This window comes from Apium graveolens, chromosome 5 (assembly GCF_009905375.1).
Source record: "Apium graveolens cultivar Ventura chromosome 5, ASM990537v1, whole genome shotgun sequence".
In the NCBI taxonomy this organism is placed as follows: domain Eukaryota; kingdom Viridiplantae; phylum Streptophyta; class Magnoliopsida; order Apiales; family Apiaceae; genus Apium; species Apium graveolens.
In genome coordinates, this window is record NC_133651.1 from 207,460,630 (window position 1) to 207,475,083 (window position 14,454).

A 14,454-nucleotide genomic window follows, 5' to 3' on the forward strand; every position below is an offset into this window, starting at 1 on the left:
TGGATGTTCTGCATGAGTTTTGGACAACAGCCGTAGTAAGGACTATTATGAATGACAACTCTGTATCTCTGGTGGTAACTTGCACAATTGGAGGCCAACGGATAAAGTTCAATGAGCAAGATGTGAATATAGCTTTGGGGCTTCCAACAACAAACTTAGTGGAGGTGCCAACCCAGGATGAACTGATTGAGTTTATGGACTTCATCAACTATGGTGGAAGAATCAACTTATCAAGCTTGAACAGAACCAACTTAAGGAAGGAATGGTCCTTTGTGTTTGATTATGTAGTGAGGGTCTTCACAAGCAGGAAGGCAGGATATGACAACATTTCAAGTGTGGTGCAGAAGCTGGTGTACTCAATAACCCACAATAGACACTTGAATGTTGGTCTATTGATCCTGGAAGAACTTGCAACCAGGCTGATCATGCCCCAACCTGCTAGAGGTAAGGAAATTTTCTTTTCTAGATTCATTTTGTCTACTTTAAACCATAAAGTAACAGACATACATCTGTTGAATGGTATAGATAGCACTAAAATAGGCAATTGTGAGCAAGTGTCCAAAATAATATTTGGTTCACTTACTACAAAGAACAAGGTAAATGTGAGTCTGAAAATCACTCCATTCATGATGGAGAGATTTATGACTTACCCTTACCCAATGCCTGACATGAGATCAAATGCACAGTCTAGCACAGCTATGGTTCCTGAACCTGTGGAAGTACAAACATAGGAACACCCATAGGGACCTTCCCAAGCTGAAACCATTTCTTCAAACCAACTAGCATCTAGGAAACCAACCACTTCATCCTCTCAAAAGGGTGAAGTGAGTAAAAAGAAGAGAAAGGAGATAACCCTCACAGTAATAGATAAGAGTGGTGAGGAACAAACTGAAGCTGAGTCACCCTTGGTCAAGAGGATAAAGAAGAGTAAGAAATCTGAGCTGACCACTCAAACCACCCCCGTATCCTCCCAAAAGGATGCAGTTATAAAACTGGGGACTAAACAGACTCTAGATACATTATCTCAACATGATGTGTCTATTGAAAAGAGCATTCACCCCCAATGCACCTTGTATAGAGTCTGCACAGCCAACACCTGAAGAAATTCAAGTGTATGGTAGGAGAAATAAGGATGACAAACACTGTGAGAGCACATCTATTGAAGCTCCCTCATCCATTCAGGGGGAGCTGCCAACACTCAATTCTGAACAACAAATCTTAATCTCACAAATTTATTCCTCTTCTACAACACTTGAATCCATTTCTCAAGTGCAAGCTAAATTAAGTGACTTGGTTCAAGAAACCTTGCTCACCACCCAGACACTACAATCAGATGGTGAGAGGCTACTAGTTGTGGTAGAACTTGATGACACCATCAAAACCATGGGGGATTCATCAGTTTTTACTGAAGACCCCATGAATGTCACAAATGCACCTTCATGTGCAAATTAGTCTTTACAGGCTGCTAGGTTTGAGGGTAGTACTCCTGAGGGGGAGCTATCTAAACTCTCTCCAATTCAATTGGAGGTTCCTCAGTAGGAACAACTCCCCTCAAAACCCTAGCAAAAATTGCATTAGCGGTTGATGCTAGGAGTACAATTGCCAATGACCCTGCTATGGGAGAGGCAAGTTTATTACATTCATGTGATAGTGCTTTGCAAGAAGCACAAGGGTTTGAGACTGGTGCACATGACAGTAACCCAACCAAATCCCCTCCAATTCAATTGGAGGTTCCCACTACATATGAGGAACAAAAACCTGTCATAACCATAGAGCAATCTGTGAGTAAAACTATGACTTCTGTCACAGGTGGTTCTGATCTCTCACATCAACCTTCAACCTCACAACCTCAACAACAACACCTTCTCTCTCAATGGTTGCAAACATCTGACTCTCAACCTACATCCGTGGATGATCTTCTTGTTGAGCAGATTTCTGGATTAGCATATATCTCACAGCATCCACTCACTTCAGACATGAGCAATCAGGACTATCAAGCCATTATGCTAACATATAATGAAGATTTTGAAAAATAGAAGGAGAAGATTGTCAATGATGCAGAACAAGATGGGAATGTAGATGTATGGCTATCTCAGGACTTTGTATTGGAGATGGATCAAGTCTTGGCCAGGTTGAGGGATGAATATGTCACTATTCTTGGAAGCAATGCCAAGGTCTTGACTCCATATGATGTCTATAATGCAGCCACTGAGGTCTACAAAGCTCAACTCAAGACTTTTTACCTATTTGGTAAAGCTCTAGAACTCAAGCTGACTGGTCATGAAGACAAGATAAGGAAGCTGATGAAAGAGAAAATTGATGAGATCATACCATCTTAAGTCCAGATCACCTCCAAGTTCAAGAATTTTGCTGATCAAATGACAAGGATGGATCTGATTACCATTAAAAAAGAGGTCAAAAATCTCAAATAATCCTTCATTGCTCTTCATGAAGTAGTCCAAAAGCAAATCACCAATACAAATGACTCAAAGGTCAAACTGGAACAGCTTTACCAGAGCAGATATGAGCCTTCTGCCTTGCTTATAGATGGCATCAAACATGATGTGGAAGCTACTTTTGGTTCTTCATCATCTACAAGATCTCATCAGCCTGGCTCAACCTCTACAAATCTTCAAATCCAATCTTTTCAACAACAAGTCTCAGACTTGCAGACCTCCAATGCTTCTCTAAATGAACAAGTCCAAGCCTTGACTTCTCTAGTCAAGAGTCAACAATCAGATATCCAGACCCTGGTGGACTCTCAAAAGCATCTTCAAATGCAGAATTATGTTACTTTGGGGGCCATCATGGGGAAGCTCAACATACCACTGCCCTCACTACCTGAACAAATAAGGCCAGAAATTCCAACTCCCCTACTCATGCCTGTCACCAAGACTAAGGGGGATATTGAGGCTAGGATTCAACAATCTAGAGATGATAAGGTAAAATCTAAAGAGCCTATTCAGGTTGGTCAAAGCTCAAGTGCTCAAATTGATGTTGGACAAGAAAGACTTCAAAGGGCTGCAAAAGGACCCAATCAAGATCAGGAATTTAATGACCTTCTTACATCACTAAGAGTGTCTCTTCTAAACAACTATGTGACCTGCAAGAAAGCTTTGGCCGAGAACATCAACTTCAGAAGGGCAGTGGTGGTGAAAATTGATAACTTTTTAGAGAAAAGGATTGTCATGAACATCAATGATGATGGTGTAGACAGGTGTCTTCAGGTGACTCTAACAAATCTTCAAACTTTAAGAGCATCTGAATTGGATGTAATGATTGACAGAGTGAATCTAGTTATTCCAGAAGACACTCAACTTCTCCAAGAGCTCAAAAAGGCACAGATAGCAGCTTTTCCAGAAGCCTATCTATATCGAAACCAAGGAGTAGTGTATGTATGTCCAACAACCAAACAAGCCAGACATCTCCTTGTTCCTAAACATTGTGTCAGATCAAACATGAGGCGGATCATGACCTTGCAATCTGATTTAAAGTATAAAAGGAATGAGAAGCATGAGGATGTTGAGATGATAAATATTTTGGACATATATATCTTAAATCTTGACACCATACGTCCAAACACTCAATACAATCTAACAAAAGACATGGATGATGATGAGCAGAAGGATGACAAACAAAAGCCTTTTGGCTCAAATCCAAGTCAAGCTTCTAAAGCAACTGGCAGCAAGGACAATAGTCAAGGAGAGAAGAAGGAGGATGAGAAGAAGGATGATGAAAGTAAAAGGAGAGGAAAAAGGAGGAGCAAACAAAGACATGATGGCTCAGAACCACAACAAACCCTAAAAATCCAAACAATTCTAGCTCAACCTTCAAAGCCAAAACCTCAATCATCAAACCGCCTCTAATCTCTCAAAAAAATTACAAACTTACCTTTAGACAAGCCTTCACTCAAAATTCACTACAAAACTATGGGGAGGAAACCTAAGAAGGCTAAGGATGCTGAAAAAGTACAAGTTACTGAAAGGGCCATCTGGAACTGTTACAAGCAAAGTGACTTTATACCTTTAAATTGGTGCATCTCAGATGAAGATTATTTTCAACAACTAGCTGAGGAAATAGTTAGAGTCTGGGTTGTATCTCTAAGGGAAGTTATAATTTACTATGAAGATGGGTCCTTCACATTCCTTGGTTGTGCTTTAATGGACTCTCTCTCCCACAGAAATCAAGAAAATGATAAGCTTGCTAAAAGATAAGGATACTGCTACAAGAGCATGGAGATCAATTTTGGCTAAATGGTTGATTGAAAGGGAAGAAAGAAGAAAAAGAAATGAGGCTGAATATGAAGAAAGGATCAGGAAGTATGATGTGGAGATTGAGATGTTCATAAGAACTTCAGAAGAACTCAAGGCCAAAGGAATGAGCAGAATCTCTAAGGATGGAAAGTTTTTAAACAGTAAAGCTGTCAAATTCTCAAGATTTAGGATTGATTTACTAGACAGTGGCTATCCAAAGGAAGACAGACTCAAACTTGTAGAAGCTCTAAGTGGGACACCTATTATAGAAGAACTTGAAATTCTTGATTACTTAAAGGATCTCATTAGAAAAGAAGCTGAAGCAAAAAGAGTCTTTACCTGATGCTTGTAACCATTTAAACTCTGTAAATCTCCTAATGTATAAAAGTTGTAATTGTGTCAATTTTTATGTATTAATCTTAGTTTCCATTTTAACTTGGGGTTAGTCTTGTTAACAGACATGAATTTGTGTTAAGCAATCTTTTCACAAATTGGGGGAGATTGTTGTGCAAGATATGCCTGTACAATAACAAGACTAAGTCAAATTGACAAACCTAAGTAAGTTGTATTGTAATCTTAGTTTGCATTTTGTATTGTAACATTTAAAGTCTGTAAAAAAGTCAAAGAGCGGACTGGAGTTTTTTTATTTAAACAGTATCAAGCCTAAGAATTCTATCTGGAAGAAGATCAAGAAGATCATGCCTCAGAAGAATTATGAAGAAGCTTGGAGTTGAATAAATTTGTTTTGAGAAAAATATTCAAAGTCAAGATCTCTACAAGTCACAGATTTAGTGTTATAGAGAAGTCATTCGAGAACTCCATAATGACTTATAGAGAAGTCAGGAAAGCTACTAGAGAACTCAGAGATATCGACAAGCCAAATTGAAGATATGAAGATTGGAGATATCGATAAGTCATTTCTTTACTAGAGAACTCAGAGTTATCGACAAGTCAAATATCACTAGAGAACTCTGAGTTATCGACAAGTCAAATAACATTAGAGAACTCTGAGATATCGATAAGTCAATTATCAGTAGAGAACTCTGAGATATCGACATGTCAATTATCACTAGAGAACTCTGAGTTATAGACAAGTCAATTAGTCACCAGAGAACTCAGAGATATCTATAAGCCAAAGTGAAGACATGAAGTGGAGAGATCTCGACAAGCTAAATTCTCTTATAGAGAACTCAGAGACTTCTACAAGTCAAATTAACTATAGAGTAATGAGAGATCTCGATAAGCCAATATACTTATCAAGATGTCAAGTTCTCTATAAACCAAACTGGAGATCTCGAGGTAAAACTCAAAGTACAAAGTGCAGACCAGTTCAATATCCAAGATTAACAATCAACAAACAATCCAACCAGTTGGATTGACAAGTCTACAAAAAGCAGCTTGAAGAGTGTGCAAGATCAAGGGTGAAGATTAACTGTCAAAGGAAGATCAAGTTAACACAGTATGCAAAGATATGCTAAGCCAGAAATGGAAGATATGTTTTTCCTAAAATGGAATGATTAGTGACATTTTACTTATACACTATGTAAACCAGTAGTTAACTATCATATAAAGTTAACACTGGTCCTTTGTTAGATATAATAATTTAGATAAGAAAATCTTGTATTCTCTCAAGGAAGAAGCTAAGCTCTTTATCAACAAAGAGCCTAGAAATTTTGTAGCAAAATATTCTTAATTTTAATATAAAATTAAGTGAGTTTTGAAAGATTTGTGTTCACTGTTATTGCTTGTTTAATTTCAGTATTAACACATCCCACTGCAAGATTTAATTTACTTTATTCACAACCATAAAAGATTCAAGTAAAGCATAAAAATACTAAACCACATTCATCCCCCTCTCTGTGTTATTCACTACCTAACAATCTTCTTGCTTAACTGTCATGGTTAGATCAAAGAAAATAAATGAGCAAAGGAGCTCAGCAAGTAACTATATAAACAACTTGATAATGCAATATCAATATAAATATCTGAGGCATTTTACTTTAAATCTCTAGGTGGCATCATTCTATGACTGGCTAAGTAAAGGTCATGAAGAGGGTTTTGGGCTTTCAAGATTCAAGGCTCAGGATTGGGAGAAAGCCGACATTCATCACAAATCAATAGCAGGGATCTGAAAGAGTTTCTCAATTGAAAGAAGCAATTATTCAAGCTCCAAAATTCAACAACTAATTAAAGTGACAGGGTTCACAAGTTTCACATCGTTAACGAAGATACAAATCATTTCATTTCATTTCATTTAAAAGAAGCAAACTGCTTTAAAGATGATACTCAATTTCTATTTTGTAAAACATAAAGGACCCCTTGATTGTAATATCCATCTTTTAAATATAATACGGGTGATCAGCCCGTACCGACCTCCATCTGGTCGTTAAGGTACCTATGGCATTATTTCAGCCTTATATTAGACTAGCCCCGCTATCCTCTTATGTGATTGGACCAGTCCCACTAGTCTCTTACGTCTCTATCCAATCCATCAGGAATTCATTTGGAACACCTTTGTGTTGGAAGTTTAATAGAGTTTGACTAAATTCATTTTAACATTACCAAGAATGTGAAATCGTTTCGACTCATTCAAGTCGAAGATCATTCTTAAGTTCAATTCAAGAATAGTAAACAGGGGTCAATACTAAGGATTTTGATCAAATGATAAACATGGTATACTAGTTCGGAATCAGAATAGTTTCAAAGATCAGTACATAACAAGGTATAGGGGTTATCGAAGAATCCAGGTTAATCAAAACATTGTGTAAGGAAGTTCATAAAGATACTCTCCGGGTCAAGGAATCATAAGATATCAAAGTAAAAGAGTAAGGTAATAAGTATCAGGATCAATATGGTTACTATTATGGATTGGACGGGGATTGATAACAAGTTATCATAAGGAACAATAACAGGGTTTCTCCGAAATCAATAAGAGGCTTATCACAAGCATTATAAGGAATCACTATTTTATCATGGTATTGATAATATCCTCTCTATAATAAAATCATAAGAGAAGGCAGAGTTACTTGCTTCAAATAGATTTCCTGCTTTACTAGCCTAAATGCCTCTGTTATCCGAATCTACAATTAAACATGAAACCCTAATTAGATACTCGATCACTCTCAACGTTCCTCAGAACGTCTAACAAACATATTCACATAGCACATAACACGATATGCTTATATACTTTTTATAGTATTGACCATAAATCCTTTCGATCGACTCTACAACATGCACTTAACACTTATGCAAGCAAGCCTTACTTAATATATAACCACTTAACATCAAACACTTATCCCTTTTTTCTTTATTTATCAAAAATTCGAATCAATACAAGAAAATAAACCATATAAAATCAACATGCATTAGAATTTCTACCATCAATTGCTCAACCTTAAACCAAATACCCATTTACATTACTTCTAGTAGATTAGATCCTAAAATTTTAGAAAAATTCATGAACAAGCACATGCATGCAACCATTAATCCAAATCATCCAATCAAGTTATCAATAATCACCAAAGTCGAATTACAAACACCTAATTATCAAAATCATGAATCACATCAATATAACCAAGTAATTTAAACTATTCCCTTCTTAAAATCCAAAGATCATTCGGCCCTAATAAACCAAAATAACATGCAACTATCAAATCAACTTGCAAAGTCAATTTCCAAATATTGAACTTAATCTAAATCAAATTCTAACAATAAACAACCTTTTAAACCATTTCCTTTTGAAAACCGAAATCAAACACAATTTTTGAACAAAACCTAGCATGCATTGACAATTCTCAACATACACACTCTCTAAATCACAAATTATTCTTAACCCAAATCAAACTTCAAACATTCAACAAATTCTCCAAGTTTAACAATTATTTTTTGAACTAATTTTTTTAAAAACCGAAAACAATAATCGGACTTTCGAAAATCAATACATGCAATATTTCAAATCGAGTTTATGGACTTTTAGAGCTCAGTCGAAGCATGATGGCTCGCCACCGGTTCACCGGAGTTCATTACCGGTGGCGGCAAGGGTTCGGGGTTGCCGGAATTTGGCCCCCAACTGTAAACCTCACCGATACACTTAAAATCACAGCAAAAATCAACATGCAAGCAATCAATCATCACAGGACTGCAAAGATTCAAGCAAAACCGAAGTAAAACAAGAACTCGAGGGCTTCCTCTCAAACACCGAACACAATACACACACCTACACACATGCACACGGGTATATATATGGTATGGGAAGTTTAAGTCTTGAACAAAAAAAGGAGTTTCAATGAGATTTGATGAGATAGAAGGAGAGATTACCGAGAGAGAAAGAGAGTTCAAGAGTGAGAGAGAGAGAGAGAGAGCCGAGATCGGTGAAGAAAGGGGAAGGGAGGGGGTATATATAAAACATTCCAAGGGTATTTTTGTCTTTTGCAAAATCCCCTTCCCTTTATTCTATTTTTGACTTATAAAATATTTGTAATATTGTAACTTATCCAATTATATTCACAATTAATTAAACTTTTGATTTTTAACAACTAAAACACAAAATTAGCTCCTCACTTATATTTTTAAATAATTTTTTGATCGAACTGATTATTTATTATAGTTTTTACAATAAATCTCCAATAATAGGAATACATTTCATAAAATCATCTTAAAACATCAAAATATCAACATAAATCCAACTATTATTTTTAGAAAGTCCCTTGGACTATTTTAAAGACAATAAAACCAATCTCACACATTGATCACATTTTTATATTTTTATAAAAATGTTTAAAGACCAATAAAACTCTTATAAATCCTTTTAAAAACATTTAAAATTCCAGTGATCTCAAATTTGGACATGCACACATCAAATAACATGCAAATACTCAAGATCATCGAATACATTTCACATTCGCACTCTTAAACACTTTAATCCCTTTTAATAAAGGTTTCGTTCAACTTGACGGCCCGACAACACAGCTTAATCCCTTAATCCCTGAGCTAACTCATCAAACTGGAACGAGTTACATTACGTTCACAGTTACTATTATACAGCAAACCACATAATCATTTAACCTTTTATTTATTCACATAAATCCACATAAACCATAATTATAGCACAAAATTATACTTTATTCATTTAATTACATCGTGAAATTACCAGTCGCTACAGTTTATCCAACATTTTGCTATTTTATCGTGTACCTTAATACACACTTATCAGCCTCATGTTACATTTATCTATAAACAAATTGAAAAAAGGCCTCAAATTTCACTATTTTGAGACAAATGGGCCTGAATGTCAAATATGGCCCCAAATGTCAATTCAAAACGGAATTTCAGGTGTCGTTACTTGTTTTTAACTAAAACGTTAATTCGTGCTTCGTTATTTGTTTTTTAATTTTTTAAAGGTTAAAAACGTTACTTGGGATCACGTGTAGTGGGATGCAAAACGTAGCTTCTAGTTTTATTTTATTTTTTTTTTTAATTTTTAAAGTTGCATAACGCAACTTAAGACCTTGTTTTTAACAAAATATTGCCTAAACGCTGCATAGGTTAGCGTTGTTTTATCTTTTTTAAAAAAAAAAAATTCCCCAAATTGTTAGATAATGTAATGTTTTCAAACTCAAAATTTTATTCTGAGAGGTGTTTTGTTCGTATTTTATTTATATCTATAAACATTTTAATATTTTTAAAACTCAAATTGAAAATTGATGAATCCTAATATATTAAAAACGGTTAATAATTAATTTTATTGGGTTTCAAAAGCATTAAATTAAATTTTTTAAAATTCAAGTGTGGGTCCAAATTCAACAATTTTTAATATTTTAGGATTCACTAATCCGCTTTTGAATTTTAGAAATATTAAAAAAGTAAATAAAATCAAGTCTAATTTAACAATTTTCAATATTTAGGGTTCATTAATCCCCTTTTGGATTTTAGAAATTTAAAAATAAATAAATTAATAAAACGTACAGAGGTTTAAGGCCTTTAGACCCTAAACCCTAATTTCCCTATGAACCAAACATTAATTATTAATTGTTTTAATATTTTAGGGTTCAATATTTCTCAATTTGAGTTTTAAAAATATTATAATATTTATAGATTTGAATAAAATATCCGTTAGAATAAGGCATTAAACTTGAAAACATAACATTATCTAAAATTTTTGGTATAAAAAAGGAAAGCAAAACAAGAGTACAAATTACGTTTTACTTCTAAAACCAAACATGAGAATGCGTTTTGCATAAAAAAAATAAAAGAGAAAAAAAAACTCAATCTCAAATAACCTTGTGAAAGAATGTTAAAAATACCCACTTTCACAATATCAGTAATAAAAATACCAATATCCAAGAGGGATTACTAATTTTACCGATTCGATCATCCATATTGTAAAATGCGTATTACACACCAACCAAATCTCCTCTTGTACGGCTCTTTTCTTCCGATAAACCCAATATACCTCGCCACTCTCTTGTTTCAACACATACAATTCAAAACCAAGTTAATTACAATATGATTTGATGGTGAATTTAATGGTTTTTGGTTAGGATAAAGCTGGAAAAAGAGAAAACTATGTTTATACTTTATATACTTAAACATGTATATGTCGGAGTTATATCTATCGATCTCTCTACCTGTGCTCCTGAAGAAGAAGATGGAAAGAATATAATTATTCTAAAGGATACGCATTCCTAATATGAGTATCTTTAGAGACCCCAATGACAAATGCGTATCACATATATTTGTTACCCAGCTTATGTGCGTATCAAATTTTTCAAATAAATTTAACGGTCATTACCATAACTATTTATGCGTATTAGTTAGCTAACTTCTCATCACCCAACCGGTGCTTGCATATTAGCGGGTACCCTACTACCATTTGCGTATTCGATCCGTTATTTTCAACCACCTCCGCGGAAACTCGTTATTATCACCATTCCTGTATAAAAAAATGGTATTATTCTCCTTCATTCGAGTCATCTAAACATGAGTAGAGATAGTGTTTATGGTTTTAAAAAATAAAAATAATAAAAAATCAAACGCATCTGCATTTTTGTAATTTTAGAAAAACAAAAACCGAGACTTTTGAGTGCCATTTAGGGCCATCTTTTCAGTGAATGACATTGAGGACTATTCTCCCTCAAATGGTGACATTTGGGGTCAACACCCAACAAATTCTACTAAAAAGCATAAAAAGTATTTACTGATATACAAATTATTAATATTATACATTTTTTTACAAATGTTCATAAAAACTCGCTGACTTTTATCAAAATAGAAGTCCCTAAAATTCTATAAATGTAACCTCAAAACTTGAATCTCAAAAAGAAACTTGGAAAATACACAGATACAATGAACTATAACCGAGTGCAGTTACTATACATGTATTTTATATATACTCACTGAAGATAAGATAACAAACTAATTACAAAACGGTGTTTATATGAAGTGCTTTCAGCAGGGATGTAGCCATCTGCTTGACCAAAACTTGGCCACCAGAACTTTGCCCATCTCGGCGTTCCTCAATCAAATTCTGAAGTTTTTGAGGCAAGTCATTCTCTACAATCATTTGCTTTGGACGTGGATGGTGCTCATACACGGCCTGATATATTATTAATATTTGGATGTAAGAGAAAAATTTCCAACTTTACTACAAATGTAATGTCAGGTTATAACATAAACATGTACATGCATTGAGCCTTTTTAGTTTGATGCTAATAACAAAATCTGTAATTTGGTCAGCAAATAGCATACTCTAGCTTGATGCTAATAACACAATTTGTGATTTGGTCAGCAAGCAGTGTACTCGTGAGCTACTATAGAGTACCGAGACAATGGAGATTAGATCTTCTTTTAAATTAGTTCAAGTGGATTTCTAAAACAATTTTTCAGATTAATAAAATACTGATATTTTGGACTTTTTTTTTAACTGAGAGCGGAGGAAAATCATGGGGTTACACTACCCAAAACCCATGATCGATAAACCAGATTGAAGATATAATTGTATTGCATACTAAATTAACAAGGCTCTAATAAAAAGGAAAAGCTCGCATGATAGAAAAACCTTTAACAAAGTATGCTGAGGTAAAAGTGAAACCGAAAACATATAAACACTGGAACTTCTAACCTTAATAAGCTTGAGCAAATTGAGCCGAGTAATAGCATCCTGGTGTTCAAGCCTTGAAATTAGTAACGGTGTCAAGCCATTGACAGCCAAAGTAGTATTTATACGGGGTGATTTCCTAGAAAAAGAAGGAAAAAAAGAGTGTAAAATGTCCATAATAAACTTAAAATACTTTTATTAACAAACGAAAGTAAACCCTATGGAAACCCATAGATATCCTGATATGCATATAATGTCGTATTCATGTCCAATTAATTAATAATATTTGTTTGATATAGCAAAAGATACCAATCCTCTGGCTTCAACAGTGAGGTGTCATTTTCGCATCCAACGAATGTGGAATTATGAGTACTACACATTATGTGTTCTCTCCGTCTCTCACGTCTTGGCCACTTTTCCATGTTCATTACATCTCAAACTTTTTACCAAATTATAACATCGATGAATAAGATATGGAAAGCAACTCATTTTTTCCTCACATGGATATACTGACAGGCTGAAATGGACTTACGTAATGATTTTCAAGAATGGCTCCAATATATGCAAAAAATGTTGTTCTGGACATCGCTGAAAAAGTTGACCAGTTTCTGAACAGCCTCTTTTTTTAATAAAGATTGCTCCACTTTCTTAGTGTCATTGTCATGAGCCAGGCACACGGCAATAGAATCTAATGATGTTACCAACCAAAGCTCATCATCAAGTAGGCTTAGGTACACATCTAAACCCCCATGAGCTCATAACTGCTCCCTTGAGTTACGTGATGCATGGGCCATATCGCAAAGCAGTGACAATGAATATTGCTTCAAAGGAGACGCTGACATGATAAAATATATCAGGTGTGGGATGATCCCATTTTCTGCTGCTTGTTCTTGCCTCCTTTTATTTATCTTGCAGAGATTGAATAGAGCATGGAGTACCTTCAGCAAACAAAATCATTCAGTGAACATCCATAAGGTGGTAAACAGAATTCAATTTTCAAATGCCTCATATAGAAGGCATGAAAATTTCATATATATGTATAAAACAAAATGTTCGACAATAGTTAGCAAGAAAGAAAAAGAAAATGTAAGGCAATATCACTTAATTATACTTGCTCGACATTTTTAAATTAAGTAGTAACAAGTTACTGTTGCATCCATAAATTAGCACAATTAGCTAACATCAATGCAGACATTAATTTTAAATTACTTTTAACAATTGTACAGAACATAAGAATGACTACATCAGCCATCAAGTTTATACCACTAGCAATGTATCATCTCAAAGTTGAGCGCGGTACATCATACGATTACAAACTGTGAATATATGACATCGACGATATGAATAAATGAAGATTGAACAAGAAATGAGTTGCAGAAAGTGCAAGTATATATATGTATATAAAATCTTCACTACTGCCTATAACAAGATAACAGGTAGGGTTTGCAGAAAGTATATATATATAGTCATCTGCCTGTAGGCAGCTTGTCACATGTATAAGCATCTATCTCTATTCTACTAGTGAGTCATCTAGCTGTAAGTTTAGGAAGTAACTTCATAAGCTTTCTTATATATATAGAGGCTTCGTTCTCTATACAGGTAAAGTGTGGAACATGCATCTTCTAATGAACTCCCTCCGTTCCACAATCGTAGTCTCTTTTAAGAGATCTTTTTTTCCCATAATACATGTCTACTTTTAAGTTCCAATGCAAATCTATTGACACTTTTCCAAAATTACCCACCTTGAAAATTATGTAACAATTATTGAGGGGTTAATAAGGGTCTACATTCATGCATTTATGATGGGTAAGTGAAAATGTATCATTAAAATAATACTTTCTTAATAAGCGTAAAAAATTGAAAAGGGACTAGTGTAAGAGCCTTAGGCTGGATTTCGTTTTGGGATCGAGATTCACCTGGCGGCGACACGGACTAGTCGTCAGGCGGCGACAAGGATTGGGCGCCAGGCGGCGACATAGACTCGTCGCTAGGCGGCAACACAGACTTGAGCTGTTGTGTTTATGTGGGATTGCTGGTTGGTCTAAATGTGGGAGACACCGAGCTGGGAGCTAAGTTGGGAGTCCAAATGGCTAAGGCATGGTCAGA

General features: G+C 34.9%; 1 long non-coding RNA gene across 1 annotated transcript; it reads right to left on the bottom strand.

Annotated features, from left to right (window-relative positions):
- Positions 1-11,506: 11,506 nt before the first annotated feature.
- LOC141723350 (uncharacterized) lies at positions 11,507-12,932 on the bottom strand. Its single transcript, XR_012576248.1, has 3 exons — positions 12,881-12,932; positions 12,373-12,487; positions 11,507-11,847 (listed from the first exon to the last, which is right to left on the bottom strand). It is a non-coding gene; the product is annotated as an uncharacterized LOC141723350 (long non-coding RNA).
- Positions 12,933-14,454: the final 1,522 nt, after the last annotated feature.